This window comes from Heterodontus francisci, unplaced genomic scaffold, assembly GCF_036365525.1.
Source record: "Heterodontus francisci isolate sHetFra1 unplaced genomic scaffold, sHetFra1.hap1 HAP1_SCAFFOLD_59, whole genome shotgun sequence".
Classification (NCBI taxonomy): domain Eukaryota; kingdom Metazoa; phylum Chordata; class Chondrichthyes; order Heterodontiformes; family Heterodontidae; genus Heterodontus; species Heterodontus francisci.
The window spans coordinates 2,519,039-2,537,018 of record NW_027140758.1 but is presented as its reverse complement, the minus strand read 5'-3'; the positions used below and the strand labels follow the sequence as shown (position 1 = coordinate 2,537,018).

Sequence of the window (17,980 nt, the reverse complement as noted above, 5' to 3'; positions counted from 1 at the left end):
ACTGTGAGAGAATACAACAGAATAAAACACATGGAAAGACACTGTGGAATAACAAATAGATTTGATTGGAATGTTGAATTTTGATTGGAATGGATAAAACTGCAGAAACAGCAGAATAAATTCGGACAGAAAAGAGAAACTGATGGAAAAAAGGAAGAAAAGAAAGAATGGATCTGTTCACTTTTTTCAGTTTTTTCACTGGTCCATCAAAGCTGGATTAAAAAAAGATGCAAAAAACAGAGAATTTCACCAAAAAGGGAGATTAAATGCTGCCGAAACCTTGGATCGAAGGATGCCCCAACAGATCACCTGTTTAACTGTCTCCTCACTGGGGGATTTCAATCAATGAGCAATATTATTCTCTACTTTTCTTTTGTTAAATGAAACCACTACTGTCACTTGGAGTTAATATCCCTGTGTTCCAACTCCTGAATAATGAAATTGTGAGTTTCGTGATATTTTCTGGACACATTTCCTGCTGAAAGAACTAAGAGCTCTTTTCTAATTTACACAATACTATATACACACTCATCAAGCCTCCGAAACTAGCATCCTTGGTGCTGCTCTCTCCTCCCAAACCTCATCTCATGTGACTGTTACATCATCACTCTGATTGTGGGAGGGGTTATTCCCACTGTTTTCAGCATTAACCCTTTACATCCTCATACTGCACTGTCTGTCCAAAAAAATCGGTGGAGGGAACTTGAATTATCAAAACAGCAACAGCTGCCAGTTGAAAATCAACTCAACCCATCAGAGAGAGAGAGAGAGAATGTCAGAGAACTTCCTGCATCCAGTCCTGACCCTGTCACACTAAGCAGCTGCTCATCCAGACCCCACTCTCATCAACACTGAACATTTTTACTGAGACCCTTCAAATACTGTTTATAAAAGGCCGCAAAGATCAAAGTTCACACAGTTGTATTAAATACAACAAAGTTTAATATCTTCTCACCGTTTCTCGGTAACCACATGAGTCATAGGTTTTCTTATTGGGTTCCTTTGATTTTTCTTGTTCCTGACTGACAAATATTCCAAACCTCAGATAAACCCTCCCACTTGCGTCATGTCCCAGTCGCGGTTAAAAGCAACACATAATGACACAAACACTCTCCTTCAGTGAGATTAATATCAAGCTGTTTTCCAGGTTGAATGTAACTGTGAACAAATTTATGTCAAAGAAGTTACCTTTGATGTATCAGCACTGAAGTTCTGTACAAGGAGGAACAGCCATTCCAAACTCATATCCTTCACAAAGGCTGTTTTCGTATGTGATTGAAATTCATCATGTATTTTGAATTGAAGCTCACAAGACAAAGATGTCAGTGTTGATAATGAAACTTTTCAAGCATGTTGCTACTGTAAAATAAGGCTCTGCTGGGAGTTGAACCCAGGATTTCTTGTTTACTAGACAGGTGCTTGAACCAACTAAGCTACAGAGCCAGACGTGGGTGACCTGTTGGTCTCGTGCTGATAGCAAGCTCACCAAAGAGCATGTCTTTGGCAAAGCGACCGTCATCCATTCAGCACACATGACCCAGTCAACAGAGTCACCGCTGACTCAAGAGGGCAAACATGCTGCAGATCCCTGCACGCTGGTGTACTTCTGCATTCGGCACTCTGTCCTGCCAGGAGATGCCCAATATCCATCTGAGACAGCGGAGGTGGAAGCTGTTCAGCTGCTTTTCTTGGCTTGCATAAGTTGTTGATGCTTCTCTACTATAAAGGAGGGTGCTGAGAACACAAGCCTGGTACACGCGGAGTTTTGTATTTTCGATCAGTTTGCTGTCGGCTCACACTCGTCTTCTCAACTTTGACATGACAGCTGCAGCATTGACAATCCTGGTGCTGATTTCAGTATCAAGGGACAGATTGCTGGTGATTGTTGATCCAAGGTATGTGAAGCTGTTGACAACCTCCAAAGTGAGCCTGTCGATGTTGATGGAAGGTGGAGTCTCTACGTCCTGGCCCATAACTTTGATCTTCCTGCTGCTGATCGTCAGTCCAAACTCCTTGCAGGCCAGGGAGAACCGATAGACAAGCTGCTGTTAATGAACTTCATTATGGGATGTCAGCACAGCGTCATCAGCAAACAGCAACTCACAGACCAAGAACTGACTCATTTTGGTCTTGGTGCGCAGTCTTGCCAAGATGAACAGCTTGTCATCAGCTCTGGTATGCAGGTGGACACCCCCATCTGAGTCACTGAAAGTTTAAAATAGCAGCATGGAGAAGAATATGCCAATTGTAAAGGATGTGAGCTGTGAGGAGGTTACAAGGAGGCTTCCAGGGGACTTGGACAGGATAAGTGAATGAAATGACAGATGGAATATAATGTGAATAAGTGTGAAGTTATCCACTTTGGTAGAATAAACAGAAAGACAGAATATTTCTTAAATGGTGAGATGTTGGGAAGTGTTGATGTCCAAAGGGACCTGGGTGTCCTTGTTCATGAGACACTAAAAGCTCGCATGCAGGTGCAGCAATCAATTAGGAAGGCAAATGGTATGTTGGCCTTAACACGAGGGGTCATGAGTACAGGAATAAAGATGTATTGCTGCAATTGTATAGAGCCTTGGTGAGATCGTGCTGGAGTATTGTGCACAGTTTTGGTTTCCTTATCTAAGGAAGGATATACTTGCCACAGAGGGAGTGCAACGGAGGGTCACCAGACTAATCCCTGGGATGTTGGCATTGTTTTATGAGGAAACTGGGCTTGTATTCCTTAACGTTTCATTTAAAAGGCCATTTAAAACTGAGATAGGGTGGAATTTCTTCACTCAGAGGGTGGTAAATCTTTGGAATTCTCTACCTCAGGGGTTTGTGAAAGTTCAATCATTGAGCATGTTCAGGACAGAAATTGATAGAAATCTTGATACTCATGACATCAAGGGATATGGGGAGAGCGCGGGGAAGTGGTGTTGAGGTAGATGATCATCAAGGATGTAATTGAATGACAGATCAGGCTCGACAGGGTAAACTGCCTCCTCCTACGTTCTGAAGAGAGTTTGCACCAGGACACAGCCCTGTTTTACCCCACTGCTGATCGTGAAAGTGTCTGATGTTGCTCCATTGTAACTGACGGAACTGTGCATGTTCTCGTGGAAAGAAGAGATGACGCCCAAGAGTTCAGGAGGGCAGCCTAGTTTCCACAGCAGTTTGAAGAGTCCGTCTCTGCAAACAAGATCGAAGGCCTTGGTGATGTCTATAAAGACAATGTAGAGTGGTCTGTCCTGTTCACAGTACTTCTCCTGTAACTGCCGAAGTGAGAAAATCATGTCGACTGTCGATCTACCAGCTCTGAAGCTGCACTGAGACTCAGGATAGATGTGATGTCAGGGTCTGCAATCTGGTCAGAGCAATGCGAGCAAAGACCTTCCCCACAATACTTAGCAAGCAGATGCCTCGCTAATTGCTGCAGTCACTGCGATCGCCTTTATTGTTGCACAAGGTGACAATGTTTGCATCACGCATGTTGAGAGGCGCAGATCTCCCCTTCCAACAGAGACACAGAAGTTCATGGGGATGCTGCAGCAGAGCTGCTTTTCCACTTTTGATGATTCCAGGTGGAATATCATCATTTCCCAGGGCTTTACCACTGGCAAGACGGTCAATGGCGTTGTTGAGCTCTATGGTGGTGTCGCTGTCCAGCTCCTCCATGACAGGGAAGTCTGGAATGGTGCTGAGAGCTACTTCAATGGCAATGTTCTCCGTTATGTAGAGTTCAAGGTAATGCTCCACTCACCTTTCCATCTGCTTGTTAGGTTCAGTGATGATCACCCCTGTCTTTGTCTTCAAAGGTGTTGATTTAGTTACTGCTGCTCCCATTGCTTTCATAATTTTTTTTTTTATTCATTCATGTGATGTGATCATCACTGGCTAAGCCAGCATTTATTGCCCATCCCTCATTTCCCTTGAGAATGTGATGGTGAGCTGCCTTCTTGAACCGCTGCAGTCTGTGTGAGGTAGGTACACCAACAGTGCTGTTAGGAAGGGAGTTCCAGGATTTTGACCCAGCAACAGTGAAGGAAAGGCGATATAGTTCCAAGTCACGATAGTGTGTGGCTTGGAGGGGAACTTGCAGGTGGTGGTGTTCCCATGAATTTGCTGCCCTTGTCCTTCTAGTTGGTAGAGGTTGCGGGTATGGAAGGTGCTGTCTCAGGAACCTTGGTTTGTTGAATTCCTTCATATGTCCCTCTAGCATCCCCCAGATTCAGTGGCAGTTTGTATGCTGTTGCAGAGTTTTAGCCAGTATTGATTGGTGCAGTGCTGAGCAGTCTGCAGAGACTTGTTTCTGGCAGCTCTGAGAGCATCTAGAGTTTGTTTGCTGGAGACTTGTTTGTAGTTCATGAGGACTCTCTTCTTAGTTGCAGTAACTGACTCCATTTCAGTCCAATAAGCCTCAAACCAGTCAGCATTCCTCCCATCTCTTTTCCCATACACAGCGAGTGCAGAGTTATAGATGGTGGCGTGCAGATGATTCCACTTTGATACCACACTGAGGCCTTGGGCGTTTTCTGAAAGAGCCTGATCGAGGATGTTGAGGAACTCCTGGGTCCTTTCTGGATCAGTGGTTCGGCAAGTGTTGATCCGAGAACGACCTTTCTTCTTGGATGGGTGAAGCTTTCTTGGCTGAAGCCTGACCTTGCTACACACCAGGAAGTGGTCAGTGTCACAGTCAGCGCTATGATAGCTGCGTGTGATGAGGACACTGCTGAGGGTGGTACGTCTGGTGATGATAAGGTCTAGCTGGTGCCAGTGGCATGATCTCGGACGTCTCCAGGACACCTTGTGGCACAGCTTGACCTGGAAATAGCTGTTCGTCACACAGAGTCCATGGTGACAGCATAGCTCCAGAAACCTCTGTCCATTTTCGTTCATCTTGCTGATCCCCTGGTGCCCTATGCTCGTTGGCCAAGCTGTCGTCAGTACCCAAGCTTGCGTCGAAATCCCCTAGAAGATACAGTCCCTCGGTGCTGGGAATTCTACTGATGGCAGTGTCAAGTGTCTCATAGAATTGATCCTTGACATCTGGGGTGGAGGTGAGTGTCGGCACATAGATGCATATGAGATTAACTGGGCCCGCGCTTGTTGACAAGTGAAGGGTAAGACGTCTATCTGAGCCTACTGTGGGTGGTTCACTCATCACAAGTAGCATGTTATTTACTGTGAAACCCACTCCATGCTCACGAGTTGCCTCTTGGGCTTTCCCCTGCCAGAAGAAGGTGTAGTGTTTCTCTTTGAGGGATCCACTTTGAATGAGTCTAGTTTCTTGCAGCACAGCAATGTCCACATTGAGCCTTGTGAGTTCCTTGTCAATCACAGCTGTCTTGTGTGTGCCATCAACCTGCAGAAGGTTGTCGGTAAGGCCAGGACACATGGTCCTTACATTCCAGCTTGTGATGCGAAGCACTGGTGTCTTCTTTGTTGAGTTTGTCTTGCCTGGTGCATAGATTATCAATCGGCCAGTTGAGAGATATCTCTCGAAGCTGTAAGCACCCATTGAAGCAAGTAGGTCGTGGCAGGACAGCACCTAACTGACTGGGGGCTGCACAGCTTGGAGTAGGTGGTAGTTATCCATTGAGACGCGATGATCTCTCCCACTGTCAAAAGTAGCCCCTAGTGCTCCTACTCTACACCAATTGAGTGAGAGCTTATAATCGGTAACTGTTTCTTCCCATGTTTTGCTAATGTTTAACCATGAAGCTGGAGTGTCCTCTCCAGGGCACAGGCCTGGGCAAATAGTATGGAGACACTGAGCATCAGGACCCCCTCTCAGCATTGCTAGTATTGTCCAAAGGAAAGGAAAAAAACAGTACTATTTGGTACCAGCTCTGCTGTAGGAGTTGCTGGAAAACTACCTGATAAGTAACAGGTATGGGACTCCACTCCGGATTTACTGTCCAGGTTTACTCCCTAAGCCTTCTTCTCTCTCAAGACACCCACAGGGAAGTGAGACTTTTTGCCCATAGATGGGGCTCTGTTTCTTGGCATCAGGATGGAACCACACGCCAGTGGGCCTGCATGACATGCACAAGGATATCACACACTGCCCCATCCCTGTGACAGCTCAGAGAGATACCCTGATGATAATTTTCCCCACAGGAATATCACAAACAGCCCCCTCCCTAGGACAGCTCAGGGTCAGACACTGCACACACTGCAACAACAGTGACATTACTGGATTAGTCCCTCCATTCTGAAAAACAAGCATTCACCCTACTTTATGCTTTCCGTCTCTCAGCCAATTTTGTATCCACGCTGCCACTGCCTCTTTAATCCCATCTGCTCACATTTTGTTAACAAGTCTATTTTATGGTACTTTTTCAAACACAATTTTGAAGTGCAGACACACACCATCAACCTCACCACCCTGGTCAACTCTCTCTGAAACTTCATCAAAGAAATTAATTCATCAATTAATTCATACACAATCTTCTGTTAACCAATCTGTACTGGCTGTCATTTATTAGCCCATGTTCTACCAAGTGCCAGTTAATTTTCTCCTGGATAATTGTCTCTAAAAGTTTCCCCACCACTGACATTAGACGAACTGGTCTGTAGTTCCTGGGTTTATCTCTCTTTTTAAACAGGGCTGTAAAATTAGCAATCCTTGCAGACTGATCTTTCAGTTCTGGAAAGTCTATTGTGGACAATCTCTTTGGGCATGACTTTAACCAATGAAAGCAACAGGATACTTGATTAATAAGTCCAGAACTTTTATTGAGAGTAAAATAGTACTTAATAATTGGAAGTAAAATTATCTTGAACAAACTTGGGGAATATAACTTTACAGCTCTGGCAGGTGTGTGGACTGGTCGAGCTTGGTCTCAGAGTGTCACGGTCCACTTTGTCCAGCCTAGATCCCTCATGAGGTGGAGAACTTGGTCGATGATCTGAGCCTTTACCCCTGAGATCTTATCGTGTTCCTGCACACTGAAACCTTACAAGATCCCTACTTTTAACCCCTGGATGGCCATCACACCACCTTGTAAAATAATAATTGGTCTGAGCTGTTGCTACGTACATTTAATTGATGATGTCTTCCACTAACAGCCAACTGTCCTCAGAATCTCAGACATGAGTACAATGGAGTGGTTTCACACTGTCTCCCAATCTGATCTGAAACAAGTTTCCTATTCATTAAATCGAGACTCTTGAAAATGATGGAAATACTCAGCAGGTCTGGCAGCATCTGTGGAGAGAGAAACAGAGTTAACGTTTCAGATCTGTGATCTTTCATCAGAACTGGGCTGAAATTGTCTGAGGGACTGAGATTGTGGAATCAATTTCAGGGTCAAAAACATTGTACTCTGTAAGGAAAGGAAGATGGTGATTATTAAGTATTCTTTTGGGCCTCTTTATCTCGAGAGACAATGGATACGCGCCTGGAGGTGGTCAGTGGTTTGTGAAGCAGCGCCTGGAGTGGCTATAAAGGCCAATTCTGGAGTGACAGGCTCTTCCACAGGTGCTGCAGAGAAATTTGTTTGTTGGGGCTGTTGCACAGTTGGCTCTCCCCTTGCGCCTCTGTCTTTTTTCCTGCCAACTACTAAGTCTCTTCGACTCGCCACAATTTAGCCCTGTCTTTATGGCTGCCCGCCAGCTCTGGCGAATGCTGGCAACTGACTCCCACGACTTGTGATCAATGTCACACGATTTCATGTCGCGTTTGCAGACGTCTTTATAACGGAGACATGGACGGCCGGTGGGTCTGATACCAGTGGCGAGCTCGCTGTACAATGTGTCTTTGGGGATCCTGCCATCTTCCATGCGGCTCACATGGCCAAGCCATCTCAAGCGCCGCTGACTCAGTAGTGTGTATAAGCTGGGGGTGTTGGCCGCTTCAAGGACTTCTGTGTTGGAGATATAGTCCTGCCACCTGATGCCAAGTATTCTCCGAAGGCAGCGAAGATGGAATGAATTGAGACGTCGCTCTTGGCTGGCATACGTTGTCCAGGCCTCGCTGCCGCAGAGCAAGGTACTGAGGACACAGGCCTGATACACTCGGACTTTTGTGTTCCGTGTCAGTGCTCCATTTTCCCACACTCTCTTGGCCAGTCTGGACATAGCAGTGGAAGCCTTACCCATGCGCTTGTTGATTTCTGCATCTAGAGACAGGTTACTGGTGATAGTTGAGCCTAGGTAGGTGAACTCTGGAACCACTTCCAGAGTGTGGTCGCCAATATTGATGGATGGAGCATTTCTGACATCCTGCCCCATGATGTTCGTTTTCTTGAGGCTGATGGTTAGGCCAAATTCATTGCAGGCAGACGCAAACCTGTCGATGAGACTCTGCAGGCATTCTTCAGTGTGAGATGTTAAAGCAGCATCGTCAGCAAAGAGGAGTTCTCTGATGAGGACTTTCCGTACTTTGGACTTCGCTCTTAGACGGGCAAGGTTGAACAACCTGCCCCCTGATCTTGTGTGGAGGAAAATTCCTTCTTCAGAGGATTTGAACGCATGTGAAAGCAGCAGGGAGAAGAAAATCCCAAAAAGTGTGGGTGCGAGAACACAGCCCTGTTTCACACCACTCAGGATAGGAAAGGGCTCTGATGAGGAGCCACCATGTTGAATTGTGCCTTTCATATTGTCATGGAATGAGGTGATGATACTTAGTAGCTTTGGTGGACATCCGATCTTTTCTAGTAGTCTGAAGAGACCACATCTGCTGACGAGGTCAAAGGCTTTGGTGAGATCAATGAAAGCAATGTGGAGGGGCATCTGTTGTTCACGGCATTTCTCCTGTATCTGACGAAGGGAGAACAGCATGCCAATAGTCGATCTCTCTGCACGAAAGCCACACTGTGCCTCAGGGTAGGCGCGCTCGGCCAGCTTCTGGAGCCTGTTCAGAGCGACACGAGCAAAGACTTTCCCCACTATGCTGAGCAGGGAGATTCCACGGTAGTTGTTGCAGTCACCGCGGTCACCTTTGTTTTTATAGAGGGTGATGATGTTGGCATCGCGCATGTCCTGGGGTACTGCTCCCTCGTCCCAGCACAGGCATAGCAGTTCATGTAGTGCTGAGAGTATAGCAGGCTCGGCACTCTTGATTATTTCAGGGGTAATGCTGTCCTTCCCAGGGGCTTTTCCGTGGGCTAGGGAATCAATGGCATCACTGAGTTCCGATTTGGTTGGCTGTATGTCCAGCTCATCCATGACTGGTAGAGGCTGGGCTGCATTGAGGGCAGTCTCAGTGACAGCATTCTCCCTGGAGTACAGTTCTAGGTAGTGCTCAACCCAGCGGTCCATCTGTTTGCGTTGGTCAGTGATTATGTCCCCCGATTTAGATTTGAGGGGGGTGATCTTCTTGATGGTTGGCCCAAGAGCTCTCTTCATGCCATCATACATTCCTCTGATGTTTCCGGTGTCTGAGGCCAGCTGAATATGACTGCATAGGTGTTGCCAGTAGTCGTTTGCGCAACGCCTAGCTGTTCTTTGTGCAGTACTTCTGGCTGCTTTAAGTGCTGCGGATGTTAAATCGCTGGGGGCTTTCTTGTAGTTCAAAAGTCCAATGCGCTTAGCGGCTATGACAGGTTCCAGCTCTTCATTATGAGATTGAAACCAGTCTGCATTTCTCTTCGCACTTTTGCCGTAGGTGGTCAAAGCTGACTCATAGATGGCGTCTCTGATGTGGGCCCACTTGGTCTCAGCATCCCCTGTGGGAGTGTTTTGAAGGGCTGTTACAAGTGAATTTAGAAATTTTTGTAACAGCTGTGGGTGAGAAATTCTGCTCGTGTTGATGCGCGGGTGGCCCTTCTGCTTGGAATGATGCAACTTCTTTGGTCTGAGTCTAACCTTGCTGCACACCAGGGAGTGGTCGGTGTCGCAGTCCGCACTGTGGAAGCTGCGTGTGATTTGAACACTGTTTAAGGCGGCTCGCCTTGTGACAATGAGGTCTAGCTGGTGCCAACGACGTGATCTTGGGTGCCTCCATGAAACCTGGTGACAGGGTTTAGTGTGAAAGAACGAGTTGGTGATGCAGAGGTTATGATAGGTACACAACTCAAGCAGTCTCTGCCCGTTCTCATTCATCCTTCCAACACCATAGCGCCCAAGGCAGGAGGGCCATGAGTCATGGTCGGCCCCAACCCTGGCATTAAAGTCCCCCAGCAGGAATAGGTGTTCGGTGTTGGGGATGCTGCTAATGATGTTATGGAGTTGTTCATAGAACTGGTCTTTAGCTTCAGGTGCGGAGCAGAGTGTTGGAGCATAGATGCTGAGTAGGTGTACTGGACCAGAGGTGGTGAGCAGTCGGATGGACAGTATGCGTTCCGAGCCATTTGAGGGAGGCTCTATCATGCTGAGCAAGGAGTTTCTGATGGCGAAGCCCACTCCATGCTGTCTTGGTTCTTCAGGATCCCTGCCCTGCCAGAAGAAGGTGTAGTCTTGCTCTGCTAGAGAGCCACTCGCGGGGAGGCGAGTCTCCTGCAGTGCTGCAATGTCCACATTGAATCTACTGAGCTCGTTGTTAATGATGGCGGTCTTCCGAGAATCGTTGATTTGTGTAAGGTCTTCCGACAGGCCAGGACACATAGTTCTGACGTTCCAGCTTGCAAAGCGAAGGGCTGGTACCTTCTTTCCTTTTTTCATGTTGTTTGGTGCGGTGTATCAGTCCACCTTTCGGGCAATGACCCTGAGCTCCAAGCACCCATTGAAGCAGGCAGACTGTGGCGGGACAGAACCTTATTGACCGGGGGCTGCCCGGTTTGAGGCGGGCGGTAGCTGTCCAGTGAGGTGCAATGACCTCTCCCACCGACAAAGGCAACCCGTGGCGCCCAGTTTCTACGCCAATTTATCTGGACTTATAACCCGTAACTGCTGCCTTCCGTGTTGTTTTAGTCGCTGTGAGGCAACTATGGAGTGACCTCTCCATGGCGCATGCCTGGGCAAATTTATGGAGGTTGAGAGTTGCCCAGTCGTCAAAACCCCCCTCTCGGCCTTTCTGGTGGGGTCCGAAGGAGTGCAGGACACGACGTTTGGCACCAGTATGGCTGCAGGAACTGCCGGAAACATGCCAAAGGTGACACATGACCGCCTACGGGGTTCCGCTCCGGATTTTCTGTTAGGGTTTACTCCCTTAGCCTTGGTCTCTCCCGAGACGCCCACAAGGCAGTGGGGTTGTTGGGGCCCCTACACAGGTGTAGGATGGTGCCGGTGGGAGGAGGGGATGCAAGGGGTAGGGGTAGAGGGAGGGGGTGGGGGGGTGCAGGGGAAGGGGGTGCGGGGTGAAGAGGGTGCGAGGGGGGGCGGGCTGGGACGGGGTTGTGAGGGGGTGAGCTGAGAGGGTGGAGCAGGGAAGGGGACGGGGGTGGGGGGGGTGGAAGGGGGGTAAAGGGGGGGGAGGGGGGGGTGGAATCTGGTGCAGGTAATAAGCCATTTCCTCAGTGCCCACCATCGACGTCCGGAAAGCTCATCCACGTCCTTCGGGAGGTGAAGCATCATTTGGCAGACTTAGAGGTGATTACATTTGCTAAGGGTTTTTTTTTTTTGCAGTGGTTTAAATAAAGGCATGCAGCATTGCCGACAGTGCGCTGCAGATGCTCTCCGAGCCATCTCCCGCGGGTGCTTTGAAGTTGCGGCCGGGGGGGCCGTTCGTGGATGTTTTGGGTGTTCGGGGCACCTTTTCACAGGACTTCTCTCGGGTCCCGCAGCTCCTTCTTCACCTCAATGGACTTACCGCATGCCGTGGCTGCAGACACTCTGGACTGTGAAGGCAGCAGGATCGGAGATTGAAGTATCGGCAGCTGTGCTCGTCAGTTTCATCCGGATCAATTTCATTGAGAAAACAAAGAGCAGGTGTGGCTGGGGGAGGGCAGTGGGCCCAGGTAACATACACTAAACTAACTGTTAACTTTTAGATAGGGCTGAAATGAACTGATTTAAAGAGCCAGGGGAATTTAAACAGTTTAAGAGGGCAGATTGGGGGAGAAAACGTTAGGGATGGGAGCAGATGGCCATGGATAGAGTTGAACAGCAAGGGAGCTTCCTAGGGAGCTTCCAGCCCAGGAGCCATCTTGAAGTATAGTGCAAGAATATAGATGCTTTTACATTATTTGAATCAACATTGATTTGAACCTTGTGCTCACGAAACCTATCTTTTGATCACAATGACATTGATAACAATGGAAAAAGCAACACATGCATTTCACGACCACAGGACTTTGTAAAGCCTTTTACAGCCAATGAAGTACTTTCCAAGTGTAGTCACTGTACAGTACAATACAATACCCTACAATAAGGATATTTCACATTCGAGTCACGCAAGTCCCAGGCAATGACCTTCTGAAACAAGAGAGAATCTAACCCTCTCCCCTTGACATTCAACAGCATTACGAGTGCTGAATCCCCCACGATGAACATCCCGGGGGTTACCATTGACCATAAACTGAACTGCAGTCGTCATATAAATATCATGGCTACAAGAGCAGGTCAGACACTAGGAATCCTGCGGCGAGTAACTCACCTCCTGACTCCCCAAAGCCTGTCCCCTATCCACAAGGCACAAGTCAGGAGTGTGATGGAATCCTCTCCACTTGCCTGGATAGGTGCAGCTCCAACAACACTCAAGAAGCTCAACGTCATCCAGGACAAAGCAGCCCACTTGATTGGCACCTCATTCACTATATTCACTCTCTCCATCACCAACGCACAGTGGTAGCAGTGTGTACCATCCACAAGATGCACTGCAGCAAGGCAGCAAGCCTCCTTACACAGCACCTTCCAAACCCGTGACTTCTACTACCTAGAAGGACAAGGGCAGCAGATGCATGGGAACACCATCACCTGCAAGTTCCCTCTGAGCCACACACCATCCTGGAATTGGAACTATATCACCGTTCCTTCACTGTGGCTGGGTCAAAATCCTGGAACTCCCTTCCTAACAGCACCACATCGACTGCAGTGGTTCAAGAAGGCAGCTCACCACCACCTTCTCGAGGGAATTAGGGATGGGCAATAAGTGCAATAAATAAAAATAAAATCAATAAAAAATGACAATATCCTGTAATCCCCAAAAGTAGAAAATACATATGAAAATGAAAATATAATAAAACACAGTCAGCATGGATTTCACAAAGAAAGACTTGATTAAACTTATCTTTGAAGAATCAACAGCAAGAGTAATACAGCAGATGTAGAAGAGTTTAAGTTAATAAAGCCTCATCTTTTTAAGTGCCTGAACCAACAAATTGTGGGTTAACAAACAAGCACACTAACTGACAGAGCTGGGTGTTGTGCTTTCTAGATTACCCGAAAGCAGGGTGTCAATGAGTTAAATCTTCAGGTTGCTGCAACCAGAATAGCCATTGTCCACGATCAGTTTTACTGTTACAAATAAAGGGTGGAACATTCATTGTGAATCTATAGAAACAGTCTGGTCCTGCACACTGCAGACACATCCACGTCATCACCAACCAGCTCTCCTATAATAGATGCAGTTATTTGACTTTTCCCCATTAGCTCCATGGAATTAATTTTGAAAGATTTTAAATTCCAAGAAGCTTTGTGAATATTCAGCCCTTGAGAAGAAATCATTCCCTGGCCACAGTGGAGAGAGCATTGAAAATAAAACAGTAGACTATCAGGTAACACAGAGAATGCTCATCAGCTAATCTATAATTGCTTAGTTTTCTTACTTTTGCTCTTATTATTCGGTTTTTCATCCTTTTCAGTTCCTGACTCCGGATATTATTGTGATTAAATGTGAAAAGATACACTGTGTCTCAGCCCCGGTATATTGGCTCTTTCTCTGTACAGTGCTGTGTACACTCAGATACTGACAGTGTCTCTCCCTCCCTCAACTTTCCAGCCCTGACGGTGCAGAAAGCGCTGCTCAAAGTTACACATTCTGACTGTTTGCAGTTGATTAGTGAGAGATTATTAACGTATCCTTCTGCAGCGCTGCCTCGGTTAATAACAGCAGATCGAAGTCACATTTCAGATACAGAAACAGATGCATCAATTATTCCCTCTTTCCCAGAGTGAGTGAGGCCGGGACAAGCAGCAACATTCCGGCCCCACACTCTGCAATTACCCAGCACCAGCGGAAAGCAGTGAATACAGATTCAATCAGTGGGTTAATGTCCATTACAGGGATGCAAGATTCCACGGCCCAGGACAAACATCCCCATACACCGAGAACAAGCTCAGGAAAACCCGGGGGAGTTAATATCCCAATCACTGAGCATTCCAGTAACATTGAACAAGTTCCTGAACTGAGTGAACCTTTCAAAGGACAGAAGTGATGACGAGGTCAAAAAGGTCTGAACAGTTGAGGTGACTGAGCGGTTTCAGCTTCTCTGTTCAGGTTGCAGCTTTCACTGGAGGCATGTGTTTAAATCCCACTTCTGACAACTTGATTTTCAGTTACTTTGCAGAGCTTCCTTGAAGGTTTGAGGTAGAGTAAATACTGAGGAACTGTTTCTAACTGCTGAACGGTCAGTAACCGAAGGTTACAGATTTAAAGTGACTCACAAAACCAGAAGGAACATGAGGAAAAATTCCTTTCTGCAACGTGTGGTTAGGATTTCAGTTATGTGGATAGATTGGAGAAGCTGGGGTTGTTCTCCTTAGAGAGAAGATTTGATAGAGGTGTTCACAATCATGAGGGGTCGTGACAGATCCGATAGAGAGAAACTGTTGGTGGAAGGATTGAGACTCAGGTAAAAGCTGTGGCTCAGTTGGTCACACTCACCTCGAAATCACAAGCTTCTGGGTTCAGATTTCACAGCTGACACTCCAGTGCAGCACTGAGGGTGTTGAAGGTGCTGCCTTTCAGGTGTGATGTTAAACCAAGACCTGGTCTGCATGTTTGGGTGAATGTAAAAGATCCCATGCTGCAATTTCAAACAAGTGAAGAGCAATTCTCCCTGGTGTTGTGATCAATATTTGCCCCTCAATCAGATCAGTTGGTCATTATCACATTGCTGTTTGTGGGTATTAGCTGCTGCATTTCTGACATTACAACAGTGATTACACTTCAAAAGTATTTCATTGTTTACAAAGTGCTTTGATATATCCAGTGGTCAGGAAAGGTGCTATATAAATGCAAGTCTTTTCTTTCTTTATCACAACACATTGCCTTGTAAAAAATGGTTCCTCATGTCACCTCTGGTTCTTCTGCCAATCACCTGATATCTGTGTCCTCTGCTTACTGACCCTTTTACTACTGGAAACAGTTTCTCCTTATTTAAACTATTGAAAACCTCCATGATTTTGAACAAATGTGTCAAATCTTTTCTGAATTTTCTCTGCTGCAAGGAGAACAACCCCAGCTTCTCCAATCTCTCCACATAACTGAAATCCCTCACCCTGCTACCATTGTGGTAAATCTCTTTTTTATTCTTTCCTGGGTTGTGGGCACTGCTGACACAATGTGATTCCTATCAACGGAGCGGCCTGCTGACATCATCAGAGAGCGTCAAGCTGCGCATAGGCACAGCTACATCTTGCCAGGGTTAAGTGGCACATGCACAGGATGATGTCATGGCTCAGCACCAACATCATCGCAAATCAGTGCCTGGTCCATCTTCGCACATGCACGCTAAAGCGTCATCGGGTATCCAGCCTCTCACTCAGCTGAAGGAAGCGGCTGAATGGGAGACTTTGAGGTTGGAGCTCTCCCCACTCGGCCTTGACGCTTCTTCTCCTCAGCTGCTAGCTCTCCACCTCGCTGCTCCCCTGGCCGATTGTTCCCTGTTCGCGTCACCCAGCTCTTCTGCCACTCGCTCCCAGCCCCCCAACCCCCACTCCAGCCATTAGCTCTATGCCGTGCCACTTTCCTCCTCTTCGTCACTCGTTCTTCACTCCTACGTCACGCTTTATGAGAGGCATAGATAGTGTAGATAGCCAGACTCTGTTTCCCATGGTAGGGGTGATTAAAACTAGAGGGCATAGATTTAAGCTAAGAGGGAGGAGGTTTAAAGGGGGTCAAAGGGGTAAATTTTTCACAGAAAGAATAGTGGGTATCTGGAATGAGCTGCCTGGTGGAGGCAGGAACAGTAGTCACATTTAAGAAGCATCTGGACAGGTACTTGAATGAGCAAGGCATGGAGGGATATGGAATAAATGCAGGCGGGTCGGATTAGTATAGATAGGCATTATGGTCGGCATGGACGCGGTGGGCCAAAGGGCCTGGTTCTATGCTGTACGACTTTATGACTCTCTGTGACTCCTGTTAATTGTTTAATTATCCACCACCATTCAGGACTGGATGTGACAGGACTGCAGAGCTTTGATCTGATCTGTTGATTGTGAGATTGCTAAGCTCTGTCTATTGCATGCTACTTCCGCTATATGACATGCAAGTAATTCTGTGTTGTAGCTTCACCAGGTTGACACCTCATTTTTAGGTCTGCTTGGTGCTGCTCCTGACATGCCCTCCTGCACACTTCATTGAACCACTATTGCTCCCTTGGCTTGATGGTAATGGTAGAGTGAGGGATATGCCAGGCCATGAGGTAACATATTGTGTTTAAATACAATTCTGCTGCTGCTGATGGCCCACAGTGCCTCATGGATGCCCAGTTTTGAGCTGCCAGATCTGTTCATTTCTTCCCTCAGATATAATTGAAAAAAAAAATTCTGAAGAAATGCATGAACTAAATAAAAAGGAGAGAGAAATAAATACTGAAAAAATAGATGGCAGCATTTGGAAGGTAAAAAGATTTCAGATTTATTATTGATGAGTGAGAGGAATTTCTCACACTTTGGGGCTTCTGTAAGTGGATTTACTGTATCAGAGTAGAAGTACTGTTTCAGGCCTTGTTCGCTCAGTTGGTGGAGCATGAGACTTTTAATCTCAGGGTCTTGGATTTGAGACCCTTGTTGTGTGATTGCTCTTCCCTTTTTCAGTCTTCATCGGCAGAGAGTTCAAGGAGTGTTTGAAATTAAATTCAACAACATCACCAGATTTCAAGCCCCACCCCTTGCCCCCCTCCCAGTGTAGTTGACAGGACCATCAACCTCTGCCTTCCCCCTTCCCCTCCCTCCCAGAACTGCGACAGGGATCCCCTTGTCCTCACTTTCCACCCCACCTGCCTCCACATCCAAAGGATCATCTTCCACCATTTCCACCACCTCCAGCGTGATGCCACCACCTACCTCATCTTCCCCTCCCCTGTCAGCATTCTGTGAGAATAAGAAATACTGAAATGTTGTTTCTACAGCTTGTGGAAAGTTCCCAAGAAGTCATTTGTACACAACATAATGAAATCACTGAAAAAGAGAACTGATAAGGGTATGTAAGTAGAGACCTTAAGACAGTACATCACTGACAAAGAGAACTGATAAGGGTATGTAAGTGGAGACCTTAAGACAGTACATCACTGAAAAAGAGAACTGATAAGGGTATGTAAGTACAGACCTTGGGACAGTACATCACTTAAAAATTGTGCTTAGGCAGATAAAAGAGAAACAGCAAGAGTTAGAACAAAGGATGTAGTGAATAAGAAACTGCCCCACTAAGATAAAGGCTGACAGCTGCAAGTTAAAACACACAATGGAGAGCCAAATAAGGTAAAACAAAAACAAGAGTTAGGGGCTAGAAAGTTCGAGTAGGGGGAGAAGTAAACAGAGGAGGAGACTGTCGCAACCATAGGATAGGTTAGTGTCATAATACGTTATAACCAATAATGTAAAATAAAGGCGTGGACAAATGGATTTGTATTGTATAAACATGAACTGAATATGTTGATCGGTGTGCCTGCTTGTAGGACACCCGATCTTGCAAGAACGTTAAATAAACTTACTTCTTCAGAGTTTGACTTGGTGTAAATTATTATTAAGTGGGCTACGTTTCTCACAATTGGGGGCTCGTCCGGGATCTCTTCATCATTGCCGGGACCGCGGCCGACGACAGACGAGAAGAGGCGTCCCGTTAATTTAAAAAAGGTTTCGTTTCTCTCGTTGGTAGCGGACCCGAGTAATTGACTGAAAACGATCCTAGGGAAGTCACTCTGAACGAGTATTTAGTGCGGCAGGT

At 46.7% G+C, this 17,980-nt stretch overlaps 1 non-coding gene across 1 annotated transcript; it reads right to left on the bottom strand.

Annotated features, from left to right (window-relative positions):
* Window positions 1-1,369: 1,369 nt before the first annotated feature.
* On the bottom strand, window positions 1,370-1,443 carry trnat-agu (transfer RNA threonine (anticodon AGU)). Its single transcript has one exon. It is a non-coding gene; the product is annotated as a tRNA-Thr (tRNA).
* Between the last annotated feature and the right edge of the window lie 16,537 nt (window positions 1,444-17,980).